Source organism: Mchenga conophoros, linkage group LG10 (assembly GCF_057382185.1).
Source record: "Mchenga conophoros isolate Kocher_MC1m ecotype Shallow Benthic linkage group LG10, M_conophoros_male_GT1.1, whole genome shotgun sequence".
NCBI lineage: Eukaryota > Metazoa > Chordata > Actinopteri > Cichliformes > Cichlidae > Mchenga > Mchenga conophoros.
Window position 1 is genome coordinate 28,936,218 of NC_140535.1, and position 22,096 is coordinate 28,958,313.

Genomic DNA, 22,096 nt, shown 5'->3' on the forward strand with positions numbered 1-22,096 from the left:
AATTAGTATGATTGATATATCGCTGTTGCATAGATGGATATTTATAATAGTACATAGTAATATATATTAAGATTTTCATAAATGTGGGATAAATATAGCATTTCTTATTTTTATTATACCTTTAACACCAGTATGTTTGTATTTTTGTAGTATAAATTGGCTGTAGTCTGTACTGTCTAAAATTGACTTTAACTTTGCAATTATATGAAACAAATAAAAGCAACAGCCAAACGTGGTAAAGTCGAATCATTAAGTACTTGAACAATTTCATGGAGAAATGAATAAAAACAATTGGCAAGTATGTAAATGAAGGTTTTTGTGGGAGTCGACTCATTAATAAACTGATGAGTCATTTCAGTGTAATGTGGAGGGTCGTATCAAGGACAGTGTAACAGCCCTAATAGTAAAGCTGTATGGCTGACTAATCTAATTTGAAATCCCAAGTGAACCATTGTCAATCACAGCAAGAAATGTTTTCCATTCCAGTTTTTGAATTAACAAGAGACAATAAGGGGTCTTTGATTGCCCCCTTCCTCTGACTTTGAGGACTTCATCATCTTGCTGTGCTGTGGAGTCGCAGGGAGGCATTGCTTTGCTGTAATTGGACCCATTTTTCCTGCAATCATACTTACAATAGCCGAGTTCAGCAATGAATGAAAAAGGAATCAATGCAGATCATTTGTGCTTTCAGCCAAGTAAACAATACAGCTGGTGTTCGGTTGTAATCGTCGGAGGGGAAATGAATGCCCTTCTGAATACAATACAGGTATGTATCAGCTGCAAGAGCACACAAGGCTTGAGTGATCTGGGTTCTTCCATCTTTCATTTTACATAACACTCCAGCTTGTATTACATTTCAGTGAATTTGCTCCTGCTGAGACCCTTCAGGCTGTTACACCGTTTCCAGTGGAACTGGATCGTGTCTCCCCACTGTGCTTGGTTCCCGTCCTTTGTCTCATCTATTGTCACTCTGTCTTGACTGATATTTTCTGCACTATTGCCAGACAACTATTGTACAGTAGCACAATCTCATTTTCCCGGTGTCCTAGTTGGATGATGCAGAGGAAATTCATACCTGCTACAAGACAAGAGGGCACTTCTTTGAGCCTAAATCATGGATTGTAACACTGCAAAGCACCACTTAATTCCACTTAGTGTCACAGTCCAATTCTCTTTGGTATGAAAAAGAATAGCACCTCCTTCCATTACTTTGTTTTCCACTAGTCATTATTTAGAGAGAAGAACAGTATCCTTTTTCATTGAGAAAAAATGGAAAGTTGGCATGGGAAATAAGTTCTTTCGCCCAGTGAATCTGTCATTATTTAGAACCACGAGAATTGGCAGCAAACACCTCTTTGATGAAGACTATAAAGAGGATTTTCAATGTGAACTCGGGGGTTTCCTGACTCACAAAGCACCTTTGGTGGAATTCTATGGATGCTTGTGTTCATTCCCACTGCAAGCAAAGGCTTTCTGCAGTTTTGCGTAAAAGCTGGTACTTTTCGGGAACAATTGGTTGAAAATAAGTACAATAAGTACCCTTATAAATATTGGGATTTAGATTTACCTTTACCATGTCGTCTACAACTGATCATGTCCGGAAAACATATTTTCCAAAAGAACCAGTTAATGAACAAAGATCAAAAAATAGGGGCGACAGATAACATTAACTTTGGCACGAAAGGATCCTAGCTCTTAAAACTACCATGACCTAGATGACTGAGACCCTAACACCCCTGCTAGCTGACGTTTAGTAAAACGTGATTCTACTTGTTTATGTATGATATCATTAGGTTTGGTGTGACTTAAAAACACACGAAACAAACCCGGCATGTATCCTTTTTTTTTTTTACATCTTAATTTACACTAAATATACTAAGACTTAGGTTTTAGTATATCCTGAAAGCAAGCGCTGATCTAATCACTCTTAGTTGTAAGGCTTGAGTAAGACTGCTTTATAACTAAGATACGAAAACCAAGATGCAAAAATATATATATTTTTCTGTACATCAAATAGATGAGACCCATATATAATCACTTGCTAAAATGCAAGGGATGTTTGTGTTTTAGGCTAAATAATAAAATGGAAATAGGAGACCGGTTGATTTGATTTCCTGGAACACAATTAGTCAGGCCTGCACTATCGCAGCAAGTAGGACAAACAATCCCCTGCTCTGTTACAGGCTCTGATCTGAAAGACTTACAATTCAGTTCCCTGTGTATAACTTCTTGTGCTGTTGCTTGAAGAAGACACACAGCAGGATTCAAAGAGTATGAATATTTTAAAAGAATCTTTTTATAAACAATAGGCAACAAAACTCTTACCGAGCCTTACAGCTGGATGGTACATTTGCGGTGGTGTACTTTTCTTTCTTTTCTTTTTTTTTTTTTGAAGCTAAATATCCATAAAAAAAACATTTGGCAGATTTAATAGTTTAATATAGTTACTATGTTGTTTAATAGATGAGCATATTTCATATTTGTGGCTTTCATTTTATTGTGTAACGATCAAAAAGCAAGTTCTCCTGTAGACACACATCCAGCAAGCACTCAGAGAGACATCGCGTCCTGCTGTGGTGTACAGATACCAATTTGTCCAAAGTGCTTTCACACCATGCACCCAAACAGCTTTAATGGACGTCAGTACCTGGAACCTAGACCTGTTGTTAGGTCATGGCTCTTTGAGGTTTGGCCTCGGGACAAACACATGGTAGTGCTGAAATTGTTGTCCTCCATCCATCCGTTCAAAGGTCTTTCAGGCTGTGGCTATGTTGTGGTGATGCCTGGTGGGGGGGTTTTCAGCCCAGAATTTAATAAGTGACATAATATTTTTCTCTAAATATTTATTAACTTTCAGCACAACACCAATAGACTTTGTTTTGGCTTTAAAATGTAAAAATGTTTACAGCTAAATAATGATGAAGTCAAAAAATGTCAGACTGATGATATCAACTCGTAAAACAATTTTGAGCTGAAATGTTCAGTTCGTACATCAATAAAAAACTAGATATATGTGAGGGTTTACTAAAAGTTGTTAAAAATACCATGGGCAGGGTATGTGTCTCCGACTGAAAATAGAAATGAAAGGAAATGTTTGAATCCGGCCTTTTCCAGAGCGGTTTCTTGCTGCTTTGAAGTGTGTAGTATTTGTTGGGCTTCACTTGGCTGTCAGATTAGTACCTTCTCAACTGAAAATGAAAATGGGTGAAGGAGCAGTTAATCCGCATAAGAATATTTTTTTGAGGATGAGAAGCTGTGGGTCTAGCAATCTGTCTGCGTATTGATTGGTTGTCTGGCTCTGCAGAGTTAACCTGACATGCCAGGATAATTTAATTCCCTCTACATCGCTGATTGCTGAACACAATCCTGTCTTATCTTAGCGCTCCTTCTTTGAGTTACCAACAATGATGATGCAACACGTGCAACACCTGGAAAGTGAAAAGTTGCGTTGCATCAGGAATTTCAGAGGCCACCGTCATTTTGAACGTCTTAATTGGGTGTAGTATTTGTTATTTACTAGAGAGCAATTCTTCAGTGTTGACTCGCAAAAAGTTTACCGTTGTAATTGCACAGTGAAAAATGAATACCTCCCTTAGTGCCCTTAGGAAAAAAACTGGAATCTTAATTTGATCTCTTTATGGGTTATTGCAAGCAACTACACCTCGTGGCCATTCTTTCTTTTGTGATTCTATTTGTTTCCGTTTTTGTCAAATTGGTGCCATTGTGCAAAACTATTACAAATTCATGTTTGGACATTAAACTGCATTATTTTAATTAGCAGGTTAATCGCCAGGCTTGGGGTGTGTTTTCAAATTCGTCATGGCTCACAGAAACATATTTAGTATACACATCCAGAAATGCATATACTATTATATATTGTACATATATTTATTAGTCTCAGATTTAGCCATTCTTATATTTTGCTTGTTTTACGTTATTGTATTTTTGCACAACTCTGTTGCTTGTGAAGCTCGCACACAAGAATTTCACTCACATGTACTGTACCAGTGTATCTGCACATGTGATGTGACAATAAAAGTGATTTGATTTGATTTGAAAATTAACAAATGTTGGAGTGTGACACATGAAACAAATGCAACATACAGACATATCATAATAGTAACATACCATAAAAATATTTTTGACTGGGAAGTAAATTAATTGATATTCATTTGCCTTTTTTTGCTTACTTTTAGTTTTTATGACCCAAATGACCGACAGTTCATATATTTTGTTCCTTACTTTGCCTCATAATCTTAATCCTGTCAATTCATTTTTATTTTTACCCGTGCAATTATAAAAGCATATAAACATGCCTCAATCACATTTGTAGCCTTTGTGAATCATCAAGAGGAACTGTAGAAATAAATTGAATATAATATAAAACACCTGCTATAAATACATAACGGTCAGAGTGCATTGTAGAATCCCATAATGGACAGTTTACCTCTGTGTGTTTAATTCTGTAAACATGATTGACCACCTGTAAGTGAATCGTGTCACTTTACATAAAGTGACTTTGATAGTTCATGCTCCAGGCCTGTAGACTGTCAATTTGAAATCTGAGACAATGTGCTTGCTTACCACCTCCTATATAGCTGCTTTGAGAATCCCTGTCACTATACATTCTTCATATAATCTCTGACCTGTTGTACACGACTAGCGGAGGACGGTACTTTGTTCTGCATACATTATTTTACCTCCCACACCAGAAAGATTGGCTTGTAATTGTACTGTTAAAGGTTCAGCCAAATGCTTTCTGAAAGCCAAAGAACAGCATTAAACCTCATAGATGAAGTCATTTTACTCCAAAAAATCAGACATCCGTTTTCAGCTAAGAACATAACCGTGTTTGTTGATTATTAAATAATACGGTTAATACAGCCAACGCACAGGAAATCACAAAACCTCACAGATTAGCCATTTCTTTTTTTGAAGAATATGCCTTAAATCTCTGTCTTCTTTCCTTTTTCCCTTTTGTTATTTCGACATTGCACTTATCAAGTCTATTGCTGTCGTCCACGCCCTGCTTAAAAAACACCACATCTCTACTTTCTCGCACTTTAGCATCGATGCAGCCTTGGCGACGTGGTCGCTGGCTGTGAAAGTCACCACAAATAATCAGAGCAGTCCCGGGTCACCGAAATTCAATTTTGAAATCTGCCCAGTGTGTTCAAATCAGAATATTACGTGATTGATATGAACATCTTTATACGATAACTACAATCCAGTCAGGATTAATTCAGTTGCTGTCCCCAAATGCATTTGTTTGTCATGACGGAAACAATTTGTTGTCAGCTGGTGACTAGTTTTTCAGTTTGCGACTGATTATAATTAAAAATGAAATGTGATACAAAGGCTGCAGCTTGTTTTTGTTAAGCTGTGCTGTCATTGGTTAGTAATATTCAAAAGAAGATAAAGGAAAAAAAAGAAAAAGAAGGCACATCAGACAGTAAAAATCAATTCATTGCGTCCTCTGTCATCCACAGATGGTGCCACTTCAATCTCCTTTCTATTTTGTCAGGCTAATGTGCTGAAAGATGACAAGGGAGGGTCATTTCAGAGCAAAAATAGCAAAGGCTGAGCGTAACGGCCGTGTCAGTCAGCCTTCTATTTTGTCATATTAATGTTTGGATAAATGACAACTGTGGGACATTTCAGTGGAAAAGTGGCAAAGGTAGCCGACTGTGACAGCAGGCCCAACAATGCAAATTTTTTGAGATTTGATCTCCTACTCTCCTCTGTAAAACAACATCCTAAAAATATTGTGGAAGACACATTTTGTTGATTCATATAAAGTGGAAATAATCTTAATTTCAGGCCCTGAGCATTCTCTTAATATGCCACATATCATTTGGGCATTCGTACTATAGAGAAGAGTTTGTAAAACTGTCAGATGTAAATACAGGGTTTGGTAGGAGCCCATATGGAAAAGATATATATAAATCTTATAAAGTTTGTATCTGTCTTGTGTGAAACTTTTATGAAAACAGATATAAGATCCCTTGAAAATTATATAAATGAAACTTGTATGTTTTGGATACTTCCTAAAACAATAAATGAAAGTAATGAGAAAGTGGCCACTTTCATGAGTAAATCATGTAAGCCTTTTATGATTTACTATATGAAGTAGGCCACATCTTATGCAAGTCTTTTATAAGTTTTTACTATTTCTTTTCCATATGGGAGTGCTCTTTGCAGATGTTGTAATGTCCTTCACAGTTCTCTTCTTTTTTTTTGCTTTTTTTAAAACAATATCTCAAAGATTTCTTTTTAATGGCTATGATTTTAAGGGACAGTGACTCATCAGTAAGCAGTAACGGACACGGCAGATTTTTTGACATTCGCTACTTTAATTAAATATCAAAACGACCAGTTAATCAGCAGCGGACAGGCACCCACAAAGCTGTGGTGGGCTTAATGTATCCGTTGCATGAATTTGTTTTTGTGTACGTTTGCGCATCCCCGGCTATTCATTTATTTTTCGTATCGATAGATTTGTATATACCATGTGGTATTGCAAGCATCGGAGTTCCAAAGGCTACTTCTGAAAAGCCAGGTTTTGTTTTTATCTTCCTTGTCATTCCTTGCATTTGAGACGTCTTCCCATTTCAATATCTAAAAGCATCTGCTCTTTTTGCTGAAGTAAAAAAATGTGTATTTGATAAAGGTTTAAAATGAAAGGAAGGCATTTAATAAAATGATATTGTACATACAGTGTAAAAGAAGAGTTTACAGGTCGTCCCCAGCGTCGTATTGTTGGCCCGCTTTTCTGGCAAATATATAGAGCGTGCGCTGCATCACACATAGATGAATGCTGATTAATTTATTTCGTCTACTCCCATAGAGTGGGCGTTTCAGACACATGGTGGTGTTCATTTAAAATGCAGAACAATTCAGTGTGCCCCTGGCACTTCTGTCTTTTAATTAAGGCCTGTTATCCTGACAAGACTTTCTAAATCTAGAAACAGATTGTTGCACAACTATAGAATTTTAAAAAATTGCTCTCTATATATACTTTTTGAATATCCCTCACTGATCACATTAGTCAAATGGATGCTATCCCGCACAGATTGTAGCTGCTGGGTAAGAACGAGTGTTTTGCTGACACAGCCACTTCCTATATGATTTTGGGTTCGTTCCAGACAGTAATTTACCATAGCTTAGAGACTGACAATACGTTTCCAGCTGAAATTAATGAGCAGTAGGAACAATTGGACTTTGTTCAATGGAAGCTGGAAAATAGGGCTATTTCAAAGTTGTTGTTTTTTTTATGGCTTTTTATTTATTGAGCAAATGTTGATCTTAAGGTTTGTGATTGAACCTTTGCAGAAATGTTTTGAAGTCCACTCGAAAGTACTTAACGTTTGCTGTATCATGCGCCATGTTAGCGCTGGAGTATGTGTGGGTGCTGCTTGACCTCGCTGTTTTTTTTTTTCGGTTTTGCGATGGTAGATTTAGAGCATTAGCTTTTAAAAGGCTAAGGTTTGTTTATCTATTTTTTTTCTTTTACCCTGCTGTATGTTGTCAATAAAAATACATTTTATTGAGCAAACCTACTTCCAAACTCCTTTGAGTCATGAGTAACCAGCAGTGCTGTAGCTGCCATCAAGGACACCAAGTCCGTCTTCTGATTGATTGTTTTATTTCATATAAGCTTACTTCACTTATTTATTTTCTGTGAATTTGGGATTCTTAGTCAAGCTGGTATCAGCTGAACGACTTTCCAAGTATTTCTAAAATCCTGGCAGCTAGTGGATTCCCTAACTTGAAATGTTTACATTCTCCATTCATACATTATAGTTTTATAAAGTCCATCTGTGTTCTCGCTTCAAAAGACGATGAACCGCTGATAATTTAAGACGGTTCCCCTCTGACACAGACGGCCCCACATTGCTTCCTTGGACATTTTGTTTTATTAAATTTCCTGCATGTATGGCAGTACAATCAGAGCCCCCTGAGAAACAAGGGGGATTATGGTGCACCCAGACTAGTGTTTGGGAATAATCACTCAGGCCTGTGGAGAGGCAGCCTGGTAATTTTCCTTTCTTGCACTCCCATCAGTGTAGCATCATAATGTTCTCGTATGAAGTAAATAGTGCACTTTGTCACGGCATTTTCACTACCTGCCTGCGAGTGACTGTGATTACAGTACATTTTTGTAACGTTTTATTTGTTTTAGAAATTTTAATAACCTTTAGAGAAGTGACATTTCCTGCTTGAAATCCATAATACTTTAGCACTTCCCGCAGTTTCTTAATGACTGTTTAACTCACCTTAGTCATTAAATACTTGATTCTAGTGTGGCATGCAACAACACTGCTCAGTTTTCTGAAGCTCTGTAGCGTAATATTATATCTGATTAAAATGGGTGCTTTCTTTAGATGATGCTGTAGATGTTCTGTGTGTGACACCAGGTAGGGTGCCTTTACTGTAAAGCAGCGGTCCCCAACCCTTTTTGCGCCACGGACCGGTTTATGTCCGACAATATTTCATAAATACAACAAATAAATACAACAAAATGAAACCAGTACCGGTACCAAAAAAAGAAGATTTATTCATAACACACGGGAAAAGATCCAGGGAAACCAAGTTAATGATAAAAACGATAAAAAACATAACGATAAAACCCCTGAAAATCATACATTTCACACCCGAGCCTCAACTATCGTGGCCCGACTCACGGACCGGTACCGGTCTGTGGCCCAGGGGTTGGGGACCGCTGCTGTAAAGCACATGAACGTCCTGCCTTTAGACAAGTATGTTTTATAAGACTGAACCCAATGATTGAAGAAAGTTATTCACACTGCCTATTTCACTGATAATCAACAAATTTTGCATCTTTCAGCATCTTGTTTATTATATTATCATATGTTTTAGTATTTAAAATTAGGAAGCAATTTCAGTACAAGAATGGAGTGTAGCTGACTTCAAAGTAGAATACCATACAATATTCATTTCAAGTAAGATAGCTTACAGAGCGGTATTAACCTCTTCAGTATTCATAGCAATAAAACTCATGCCGTTTCCAAAATTTATGCTTGAAGCTAAAGTCTCTACATCAGCCAGTATATTAAGAAACTGCCGGTTGTGTTTAGATGCCGTTTCTCTCCTTTAATACAGAGAATGGGCTGCCCTACAGGTCACTAGACATAAGAAAAAATCAGACATAGGTTAGGTGTGATTGGACCTTCGTGTATCTCCAGAGATAGCTACAAAAAAAGTCCTTAGCCCATTTGACTTGGGTTTTATGCATCATGCATTGACTTTCTACAGAGATTCACTGCACAAATACAGGCAAACATTGCACTTTGACGTAGGTTGATTCTCTCCATGCCAGGTTAAAATCCGTCTTTTACTAAACGGCTCAATACTATTGCCAACCGATGCTATATTAAGATATGTTAGATTGTCCATTGTGCAGTTAAATACAAAAGTGTTCATTAAATATACATTCATATCTTAATATTTAACAAATTCCAGAAATACGCGTTCTTGGATTTAGATCATTTCAATAGATCATGAAGTCCAAAGCTGTTGTAGCCAATTCCATCTACACTATATTAGGCTATGCCATAGTACGTAGACCTCTTAAATATTCCATCTCTTTGTGATTGTTAAAAATGACATTTCAGCACTACAGGCATTCATGTGCTGCTTTAACAGCCTCCACTCCTCTGGGAGGGCTTTCTTCAATATTTTGACCCTGGCTGCAGGGATTTGCTCCCATTCTGCCACAAAAGCATTAGAGAAGTCAGCCACTGATGTAAGACGATAAGGCCAGGTTTGCTGTCAATGTTCCAGCTCATCCCAAAGGTGTTGGACAAGGCTGAAGCACTTTCTATTGTGGTATGAGGCTCTTAACATTGAGATTTTTCTTCACTGGAGTTTAGGAGGTTACTATATCAAACAACTCCCAGATCAAAGTAGATTTAATTGCTGTGCGTGGAGAGATATTTTCATCTTCCTGTGTAGCTTTACATTATGTATTTAGCTTGAGTTTGCTTTAGCTTCCTGCATTTGGGTAACTTAATTGTCGTTATAGTTTTACTGCTATAATTTAGCACTTAAAATTGATTATTATTGCCCTACTTGAAGTACCATGCTAGAAACAAATTAATCACTTTACACCCTGCGGGTTTTAAATAAAACATTGGGAAGAGATGCTGCAAACGCTCCATAAACAAAAGAGGGGAAAGCCTCTGAGGTCACCTGCACTGATGAAAAACAAAGATGACCTTTTCTCACAGTCACATACGATTGCTCACATTTACCCAAACAGCAAACCAAACCTTATGGTTCCCTCCCTGCACTTAGCCTTCATCAAATATTAATCATTTCCAAGACACTGTGGCTTTGTTCACACTCTCGCTTACTTAACAGGAGCACCTTTATGTTACAAAACAACTGTAATCATTAGAAAGGTCATTACGAGAAATACTTGTGCACACAATAATGACACAGTAATCTCTGAGACAAACATTTACTTTGATCAGAAAATGTGTTGAAAATGAACATTTGTATATTTTTGGCTGTTGTAAACGGATCAGGCCTTTACTAACATTAAAATAAAAATGCTTTGACAGCCGTGATAGAGCTCAGGACGGCTGCTGTACAGCAAATGATTTAACTGTAGCTGTATGTGTGTCACCTCACCTGTCGGAGGTGAGCTGACACAAATGCAGCCCGTGCCGTGATGCTTAACACCTGCTTTTTTTCTCCCTCCACACCAAAACGGAGCACTGTGTACACATTCATTAGCATGACGCCGCTTGCTCTCTTTCATCTAGTGTCAGCTTTCCAGAATGCCACTTATGAGCCTATTAGAAGGCATTAATTCAATCTCGTCATTTATGGAAGTAAGGTCTCTGTGAGATTAGAAAATGGGGGAAGATGTGTAACCTATATGTGGTAGAAATGGTAGTAAAAGGGTGACAGAAATCCTAATTTGGTAAAATGCACCATGGGTAGCTCACTGAATTTGAGCTCTTGAGCTGTGTTATCAGATCACATATCTGGTAAAATAAAAAGTATTGGAAAAGAAAGTCATTCCCTGCGAGAGAACAACTTTATTCCCAAGTACTTAAGAAAAGCCAACTTCTTTGCCCTTTGGCCCTAGTTAGCATTGAAAAAATACCACATCCCTCCAATGACATTTGCATGGTTCATTTTTAAACCATCCTCTGTGTACAAAACCATTTCATGGGAACCCTAACCAGCCCCCTCAACCAGTCCTGCAGGAGGGCATGCATTTGATATCGAACGCACTTTATATCGCAGGCTGTCGGTGCAACGCTGAATAGATTTCTCAGACACAGATGTATTTTTGTGCTGCGCACTGGGCCTCGGCTCAGGCTGGATACGGTGTCCCCAAAGAGCAGGCGGAGCACCGCAGCGTTTCAAGAGATTAGAGGTTGGTCAGTCTGGGGAACCAAATCGATACATCCTCTCAGGGAAAGGATTGACGATGCATTGATCCAGACCTAACAGGAGCTGAAGATGCATCAGACCACTAAAAGTAGAGGTCTGGTGATAACAGTACCTCTCAGCTTGATTTCTGAATCACAGGGACCAAAGTGGCATTTATGTGCTCATAAAAACAGTCATTAGGTGTTGAGCAAAATTACTGACTTGGAAAAACAGAGCAATATTCAGCAGTGTGTTGAGAGCTTGAAACTCCCACTGGCTTTTGTAAATGTGAAAAATCCGTGGGCATCTAGATTCTCATCACTATTACAAACAAGAACATCGTTTTGGTTGATTTTTTGTATGTGGAATGATAAATTCACGTTGGCATGTAGTGTTCAGAACGTGTATTCGGTTAGTCGTGTCCAAAAACACCTCCAGGGTTAAAGCTAATACGTAGAGACGGTGTTCTTTGAATGTCTTTGTTTTGAAACGTGCCTTCCTGACATGTTTTATGGCAAAGAACACAAAAAATGGCAAAGAAAAAAGAACACAGTGTGACATGACTGAATTCTTGTAATAATGGAATTTGTGCTGTAGAAATGTAGAGAAAGACTTGAGGCTTCGGGATATCGAAATGGGAGCAGAATGTTCTTCTGTAGGTTTCATCCAGCTGTACAGTTGAACTCTTGTTATTTCCTTTGGGCAGTGTCAAAGATGATACGTGCTCGTCTTCCAAGGCTGTATGCTTCAACTGCAATTGAAAAAATAATCAGAGTGGCTCCAGGTATCACAAAGTTAGCAGTGATCAGAATTAAGTTTATATCTTAATATTTTCCACTGTTCTTTGCTTGTTTAAACGTCTGTTTTCACATATGTGTGATTACAAGCTGTCCTGTTTCATGTATGTGCAATGTATCCTAAACGGCACAGGCAAATAGCTGCTTGGAAGCTAACAGCCACATGCTAATCTGTCATTAGCATGTGGCTAAAGAAGTTTTTCCTTTCAGAAATGAAGATACAAAATTCGCTGTACTAAAACACAGTGTAACCAGCACAAAAACATCTTTTTAAAAAACAACAACATAATGAGATACTTAAGTCTTCCTCCCCCAGCTAAACGTGTCCTGTTTGAAGAAGCTAACGAAGAGAAAGTGGATAAATCTAAAGCGAGCTAGACGTCAGAGCTAGATACTCGCAAATAGCCTTGGTATAAGCCTTGGTACAAGTAGTGAAAGGCCAAAGCAGTTTGTGAGGGAAATTATAGAGTAAAAAGAGAGAAATTACATCTTGTTATCTGAAATTTGTAAATGTTCTGGAAAAAGGGGTAGCTGATCTGTCACACCTTCAGGTAAAGGTTCAACATATGTTCTTTAAATTATTTTATATCTTTTTCTAGTAGCAGAACACTTTATTCTCTGAGCTCTTTAACTAAGAGAGGCCCTTGTGGAGGGAAACTGTAAACTTAGTTTATCATGGAAGTGAAATGTTTTTTTGAAGACATGTTGATTGTCTGTATTGTTTGTGGTCATAGTTATAGTTTTGAGAATGAAAGAGTCAGCAACAATCTTGTTTCTAGATTACTGTTAGTGCAAACAAAAGGGCTACATGTACTCATTATGGGCATGAATGACATAGTAAATTTAAGATTGAAATGATTAAAATTACCATGCCATTCTTGCCCATGATAACTGTAACTTTAAAAGGTACCTTTTACTGCCTTATATGTATATATAAACTCTTTCTATTAGCAGATACTTATTGAATGTAATAATACAATTCTTAAATATATTGTTTTTCAAGTACAAAAATTCACATTTTAAATTTTTTACTTAAAAGGTTCTAAAATTAGGCCATTTTTACATGCAAATATCCTGGACTTTGTACTTTTCTTATTTAATTGCAATATATTCTGTAATAATATTTAATTCTACACAATTCAAATAATTTCTCTGATGTAGAAGTTTGTTGTTCAGTTTAATTGACTGATCATTTTATTTTTGATGTGTGACTATTGCTGAATCCTATTTACTGACATTGCTTATGGACTGTTAACACATTTTTAATTTTCAGAAAATGAAGGAAGAACGCAGCATATTCTTCATTTCAACCTTTTTTTGTTGGAAAACCTTGAGTTCAGTATTATTCAATCATGACTCCATTCAAACTTACACAATCGCATTGCCACTTTTACTGCACTCTGATTAAATGCCATCATTTTCATTATATTCTCACTACTGTAAAGGAAAACAATACCCTGAAAGCAAATGTCAAGCAGCATCTTCTAAATACTCAAATACTGTATTTGTGTAGGTTTGCTTTTGAGGAGTAAAACTATTTATCTCTGCAGGAAATGAAGTGTGTGAAATGAAGGAAACAAAAACCAATAATTCTAAGATCACGGGTGTCCAACATAAGGCCTGGGGGACAGAGTCGGTCCTGCATAGATTTCAGTCCGGCCTGCGGGATGGGTTTGGAAAATGTGAAGGAGTGAATACATTTTTATTTAAATTTCTTTTCAAAATAACAAGTTTGAAAGTTTTTCCTGCTGATATAGAGCTCCCCACAGGCATCCAAAACACACCAAAGTAGTTAAGTAACAATGATGTGACAGAAAAGTCTACTACATAAATTTCACTTGCAAAAAAGAAAAACGAAAATTACCTAAAAACCTTATGTTTGAAAAAATTTGGGAGTCTTTGGAGTCAGAACTTATTCTGTAATTTTACACATTTATTATGTAGAAATACTAAGATGAGCTATTGAAATTGCAATTCTTAAGATATTTTAGGCATTAATGTGTAGGTAAATGTCTTTACACTAACACAAAGCAGAGCTACTTAACTACTTAAGATTAAAGTGAGCCTCGATGTGAAATGAATATTATTGTCCAAGAGAAACAGCGTCTGCACTACTTAGTCTTAAACAGTTAGAGATGCTGGATACTCACATGTGACAACTGTGCAAGCAAAGTAAGTACTCAGGGATGAAACGTGTACGTGTAGTTGAGCGTGACCAAAATGTGCTGATATTCCTTGGTTGATTGCGTATTGTTAAATTATTATTATCCATCTTCCAACCAATATATAGTCACTTGGGCCCCAACTTTCTTGCTTTATTGTAAGGCCAAAGAAGATTTCTGATTTTTGTTCTAAGCATTTGTTTCTTCTGCGTTTGGATGTTTCGTTCAGCTGGGGCTGTTCTCTGCAGCATTTGCATGTTCTGTGTTGGAGGTACATGGTAGGTTGACTGGATGTGAGCATGACTGGTTGTCTGAAAGAATGTGTATTACGTGCATTCCATTACGACATCTTAGCTTTTGATATCTGCTGATACAGAGCACTGATCTGATAACAGTCGATTTGTACCTTTATATAAAAGATAACATTAGGCTTGACTTAAACATTCATTTCCCAAGTTTACAGAAAACCAAAACAACAGCAAACGTCTTTCATTTCAGTTCAGCGTGAGGTTCTTTAGACTACTGTGTGCTTTTGTTATTTACAGTTGCTGTAGTTTCATCTTTTCATGCTCTCACTGTGACTGTGATGGTCAAACTTTAGGTGTCTTAGTTCAGTATTTCAGTGTTGTTTGGCGTTGTTGTTACTAGTCTGCATATGCAGTGCATCCACAAGCAGATAATATAATAACAACAAGCAATTTCCTGATGCTCAAGTGTTTTTCATCTTAACTACTTTATTTGTTGCTGTTGTGTTTCTGGGTGTAATGAATTCTCCTCTTTTAGGGGGGGACGGAAGAAAAATAGGATAAAATCCTTTTAACGGAATCACAATCAAGATTACATTATAAATGTCTTTAAACCACTTTTACCAGTATAAAAGTGGTTTACACATTTTCAAATATTATCTGGCCACCCTATACTATAATGTATACAACTTCACATCTTTTAGAAGCAATCCAAAAGTGATGTTAATTTTGTTAATATGGTAAAAATCAAACAAAAGCAAAAAGCTAAACAAACTGTGCAGTAGTTCTTGTTTTGTGTCTTTCCTCTCACTTCTCAGAGGCAATAAACCTACTCTTATTGGCTGTCTTTCTCAGGAGTGTAATCTCACCAAGGTTGAGCAGCATTTAATTGCTATTCGTATGCTCCTGTTATCTTCCATAGGAAGTAAGAATTTAAATGCCCGACAGACAAAATTAGGGTGCTGTTATGTGGAAATTTATCCCGTGGGATAGCTGCTACCCTCGTAATTAGCACTGCCAATGACAACTGCAAACTTATTGCAAAACAAACCCAAAGGCTGAAGTGTGATGGGGATTGGATTGTTTTAGTCTGACACTTGTCTATTCTCTTTGCAACCTGCATTATTGGTGAGACTTGGAACATTGACCTTGCCCACTGGTTCAAACACTGAAGACGACAGTTCATTGAATTCAGCTCAATAGTTCTTATATTGCCTGTCTCTGTCTGTTTAACAGAACCAATTAAACTGTTAATTCTCACTGCAGTCGTGATCTACCGATAATGACTGGAGAAGAATAGAAAGCATGTGTCTAATTTTTTTTAGGCGAATCAAGAGTCAGGGGTCCAGCTTTGAGGGGTTTCTCATTCAGCAAGGCAAATCAGACCTCAGGGCTTTGACGGGACCCTTTCTCATCCTCTTGGCTTTGTCAAGACTAGTTCATTTCAGTCTATTCAGGTGAACCACATTGTGCGCTGCTGCTCTGCTCATGCATTTCATTTGCTAGTCCTTTGTTTTGAATCCTGCTGGAGATGAACTGAAGGCACTGAGTCGGAGCTAAGGCAGGGATTAGGACCACTTTTTTCATGCTTTCTTGGAGGTGGGCTACCTTTAAAAATGTCCGGTGGGGTGAGGTGATACGGCTCCATTTGAATATAGACTGTTGACCCATCATAACAGTGATATAGAGCTGGAGCAGAAGTCAGATAAGTATACTATGGTTAATAGGTACTGTATGTCATTGACTAAATGCATGCTCAAGAGTGCCCGCAGCTCTAAAAAGACTGCAGTACGCTCCACTTGGTCATAAATTAGGCAGCCTGAACAAGTACAGCCATAGCTAATTGTTCGACAGCTCAATACCAAGACTACAGGCATTAATCTGCCACTATAACCACCTTTACTCTGAGATTTTGACTGTTGAGATTGGCTCACAAGAGCTTTAGTGAGGTCTGCCTCTCATGTTGTGCAGTGAAGCCTGGCTTGCACTTCCTATTCAAGTTCATCCCAGTGGGGTTGAGGTCAATGCTCTCTTCTCTTTCATCTGTAAACTGGGAAGACTATAATTCTGTATTAGTGTCAAAAGTTTAATTGTTATTACATTATCAATATTGACTGGAATCTAATTATATAAAAAAAATAAATGTCTTTTTTTGTCCTGTCCAGGGTATAAGGTCTGACTTTTATTTACATTGCAGGAAACAATGATATTGAAATAAACACATTATTGTAAAATTCTGTTTATTGTCCAGGTTAATGGCATAAATTAGAAGAGTACATTTCTAAGTAAAACAATCTCTGAATAAAGTGTTTACAATAAGGTTTGGAGCTCCACCAGTTTATCAGTGGGTTGATACTATCGGCCAGTATTAGCCAACGAAAAAACAAAAAAAATTAAATAAGAGACACACATTTTTGAAACTCCACAAACACAATAACCTGCTGATCCATACCGAATTACACAAAATAAGTTAGCTTCAGCCTGAGCCCGAAAAAAAGGCATGTATCTTATATGAATTTATTGTAGAGTCTGTGTAATGTGTGATGAATGAATTAATAAATATCATAAATATATCTAAAAACAATGTTGGGATATCTGTTTATGTCCCATCTCTGAAAGAAAAAAATATCTGATATATCAGAAGGTCAGAAATCACTAAACATCATTATATATATATATAATAATATATGGTATAGATTTTTATTATACTGCCATAAATTCAATTTTCCTGAATTATAATGATCCCTCCTCTTAAAAAAATTATTTATTCTTCTTAAATAAGAGTGCATTGATATTTATATTAAATTATACACTTGCCATTATTATGGCATGAACTGTTAAACTTTACAGTAAATGTGTCAATAGATTAAACTGTTAAATGAGGAATAGGAGTGGTTTAAAATAAAAATAGACTTTGTAGGCTAACATGTACACAAGCCATAATTTTCCTTCACAATAGTTCATTATATGTTAACAGTCAAGTGGGCAAACTCAGTGAAATATTCAATAGTTAAGATCAGTGATATATTATGGAAGGTATTAGAGTAGAGGCCACCAAATTAGAGCTTTTACAGCCAAAATGGGAGGTTGTTATTGTTGGTTGTGTTGGTGGGGGGTTAGGAATCTAATAGCTGGCTACTTTTTCCCACTGGCTCGCCATGTGCTCATCTGCTGTTTCTCAGTAAATATTCTATTCAATTTCCCGTTTACCCAGTATGTTGCATCTGCATCACCTTTTGTTTCCTTATTATCCCATTCTTCCAAACAGAAAAAAGAAATCCAAACACCAAATCAAAATAGAAGCTGAAAACTCTCATTTGCTAATCAAACTTGGGACAAGAGGTAATTAATTCTTTGGAATCAGTCAATTAATTTGCATAATAAGAGGTACCATAATTATGACTTCTGCTACTCAAGCCCAAAAATTGTAATTAGAGATTTAGTTTGCATTACAGCAGAAAAGCCTGATATCTGGGAGCTGGTTCAGAGAGGAGATTGAGCATCCGTAGCTCTGGGATGGAAATGCTGGCAGAGCTGCGTCAGAATAAAAGCTTTTCCTCCACAGTTTTCCTTTTGCTGGGCCCTGAGGGGAAGTGCTGGTTGTACTGATCTTCTAATCTGTAAAAAACCAAGACCTCAGTTTTCAGGGGCCTCAGTCTCTCTCTCAAGTCAACTGCTGCCCCTTTTTCCTTGTCTTTTCTACCAAGCATATTTTTCTCATTTCCATTTGCAAAGAAATCCATAATTTTTGCAGTCAGCACCTTAATGCTAGTGCAACACACACAAAAAAAGAGAAAGAAAAAAAAACCTCACAACAAAACGAAAAAAAACAAACATGAAGGGTAGTATTAGTGTGGTGCTGTTTGCTCTCGAAGTGTCTGGGCTTTGACAGGAATAAAATAATAACAGAACATGAAATAAAAGGAGGAAGGAAATGTCACTGGGTGCCATGAGAGGACTGAAATCAATGCCAGCTAATCATCCACTTTATTTTGTTATATAAGGGCAATTATAAGCATCCAATCACTGTGTGAAAATGTGGTGCTGGGTTCTGGGCCAGGTCTTGTGCGTTAAGGATAAAGCTCAAGAGCTAGTTCTAATATCAAAATCAGTTCTGTGCAGTAATTTAACGTCTGCTTGTGGTGTGAGCACAGCTACAAATTTACATTCCAGTGGGTGGTAATATAACTAAATATCATTAAAAAAAACTTTATGCATGTAGTTAAACTTATGACTGTTGATATTTATTATGGCATCATATAATGTCGCCCTAAGTGTAATGTGGGTTGAACAGATGCACATCATGTTTTACACTCTCAGATTATTAGTAAAATTGTAACTTAATTGTCCATAAGCAAAGTTAGCAGTAAAGACATCTGAGCAATGCTCTTTGCTCACACACATTTACAATCGTGATGTGGATGTATCCTCATTAGATCACGTTGTATGAGTAGCAGAGGTGATTTTAAGCTGTTGCTTTGCAAGCCACAAACAAAAAGTCTCAAGAGTATATATTCAACTCCCACAACAAGACAGGCAACTCCCAACTGGGATAATCCCATTTAAAAACAAAAACAGGAGTATAACTCACTGCAGTCCAAATGGGATTGTTTTTCATTTTACAAATTATTGTTTGGTGATTAGAATCCTTTGAAATCTTATTTTATAGGTTTTTTATCTAGTCTGTGTCCTACACAATCACAGCTGCCACAGTCCCCAGTTTTAGGCCTTGTTTTATGTCCTGAATTCTTAGTTAGTATATTTAAGTTTGAGTTAATGCTTTGGTTCTATAAAGTTTAGATGTATTGTAGTATTCTAGTATTGAGTTCTAAGTCATGTTTACTCCAATGATAAGTTTTCAGTTTTGTAATTCTTAGGTTTCTGTCTTGACTTTGTTATTGTGGCCTCCATTCTGGTCCTTTATATCTCTGTAGTAGTATCTCTTGGTTGTTATCTTTTGGGTTATTTCCTGTTTTACTTTGATAGTTAGTTGTTTTTACTTCCCCTGTGATTGTATTAATTGCCTACACCTGTTTCTCATTCTCCCAGATGTTTGCACTTCCCTGATTACCCTTTGTGTATAAATATGCTGTCTTCCCCTCAGCCTTTGTGACACTGTCTGTTCAGATGGGCTGCGTGGTCCCCCCTCTGTGTATACTTGTTGTTTTTGGATGACTGGTCTCACTTTGGACTCTGCATCACGTTGAATAAAACGGCTTGCTTTCTACTTTAAGTTTGCTTCTGTGTCCTGTGGTCGGGTCTTTGCTCCTGTATTTTTCACTCTGAATAGTTAGCTGGCTAACTAAATGGTTTTATCTTTGTAAAAGCTGAATCTATAGTGTATCTCTATATGTTTTTATATACCATGTGGTTGTGTACCTAAACCACAAGCATATACCTGCCATATATATTGCAGCTGACACTGAAAGATAAAAGGCACAATCCTATTTATAAAGCAGAGGAAACACAACAAAAAGGAGGGGTACAAACTTGCATCTATTATAAGCATGCTAAGTGGTCAGCTACACATAAAATTAACATTGTGCTGCAACATCTATTCAGTTGTCAATCCTTCTTTCCTATAACTCAACTCTGATGAGGGATTTGTTCCACGAATGCGACGTTAACCCAAAAAGGCCATGTCATAAATGGGGCAAATGCCTTTCCACCACCACAGGAATATTCATGAAGTCGACATGGCAGTAAATTGAACGAAGGCATTTGTAAAATGTGGTGACAGTAGCTGCAGGCCCAGAACTGTCGCTCCCTGCCAGGGTAGAAGGCGTTGAGCTGAACGCTGTGCAGACTTCCTCTGAGAGAGTATTAACTGAGTGGTGAAAACAGCTGGAGTTGCATAACAGTTCCTCTGCATTTAGTCTGCTCAGAGAGAGAGAGAAGCTGTGGGTGAGAGTGTATGCAGAGATGCCATCTTTTAGTTGCGTGTCTGTGTGCATGCTATATGTCTAAATATGTCCATTAAAAAAAACAAAACCCCAGCATACTGCTTGGAGATGCTGTGATACGGTGCCAATTTGTGTGTATCAGCCGGCTCGTGTGTGTAGTGTTCACTCTGTGACTGTAAATGTGTGGTGGGTTGATCCAGCACTCTCAGGGGCTGATGGGAGCCTGCACTAAATCAAACATGCAGCCTCTCTGAGCAGCCACCCCCACACCTTCATCCCCAGTTTGCATCCTCTTCTTACACTGCGAGAACTGTAAGCTGTGACGCAGGCTGGGCTTAGCACACTGTACTCTGCTGATTCACATAATCGACTGATTTATAATAATGGAGGTTCATTTTTCACCATTTAAAAAAAAATCTAATAGTAAAAATATTCAAGTACCAGACCTTATTGTATTAGATTATTCATTTAATTTTATTTTTTTTCACAATTCAAGGTTGTATCTTTATTTTAAGTTGTCTAAAATTTCCTGAATTATGTTTTTTGTGGCGAGAAATTGTGTTTAATGGAAGTATTGTTATTTTTTAAATTTATTTCACAATAGTGATGAGGATTTTTGTACTGTTCTTAATTCTATGAAAAAAATCTCATAACTACAGGTAAAGTGTTTCTTCAAAAGTTTTTTGTTTTTTTTATTTGCTCTCCCTTGCGTTTATTTTTCTGAAGGTCAAAAACAGCAACACATGCTAAGGGTAATGAACCATCACAAGACAGAGATGCTGCAGAAATGAGTTAAATTAACACAAACAAATAAGAAGGCTTTGGAAGCACCTGCATGAACACCTTCAGAGATGCAGTCAGCTTTAGTTTGCTTGTCAAAAAGGTTCCCTGTTGGATTTGAGGCTAGCAACCATCGTCATGATCAGATATAAAGTGAAGTGGAACCACAATCCACTGTTTAATTTTCTAGAATGATTCTTCAAAGTGTGTGCATGCATGTGTGTTGGTCTTCAGCGACTCGCCTCACAGTGAGATATTTCAACCTTAAAATAAGTATTTCATTGCTACTGTCCATCAGCTTTGTTTGCTGAGATGAATCAACATCCCAACAGGCCTTACTTTGAAAAGCAGTCTTGTACAAAGGGTCAAAGAAGAAGGTTTGCTTTTGGCCTTGGTCGTTGAAAGACAGCTAGGATTGTGTGCTATCCTGCCGAAGACACGTGTTGGACTTTTCAGTAGCCTGGAGAAGGAGAACCTTGGACTATCATCTGTTCATGCATAGGAACACCCACCACTTTAACATATTTGTTTTTTTATGTATCAGCTTGTTCCACAAATCTGTAATCACAGAAATTGTGTTTGTTCAGATATGAAGGTAAATGCATTTTATAGCAATTACTAGTCATATTGAGGGAAAAAAAAGGACAGTGGAAAATAATCATATTTGAAAACCAGAAAAAAATAGCAAAAATAGGCAGCAGGGGAGAAGTGAGAAAAACTAAAGCAGATGACAAGGCAGGTTACAGTCGGCGAACGGGAAGCATGCGGATGACTGACAAACAGCACGAGCAAACACAGGC

The 22,096-nt window shown here is 37.3% G+C and overlaps 1 protein-coding gene across 5 annotated transcripts in view; it reads left to right on the forward strand.

Annotated features, from left to right (window-relative positions):
• Positions 1-22,096, forward strand: part of cadm1a (cell adhesion molecule 1a) — a 466,960-nt gene that overhangs the window by 9,833 nt on the left and 435,031 nt on the right. The gene's annotated exons all lie outside the window — the stretch shown is intronic.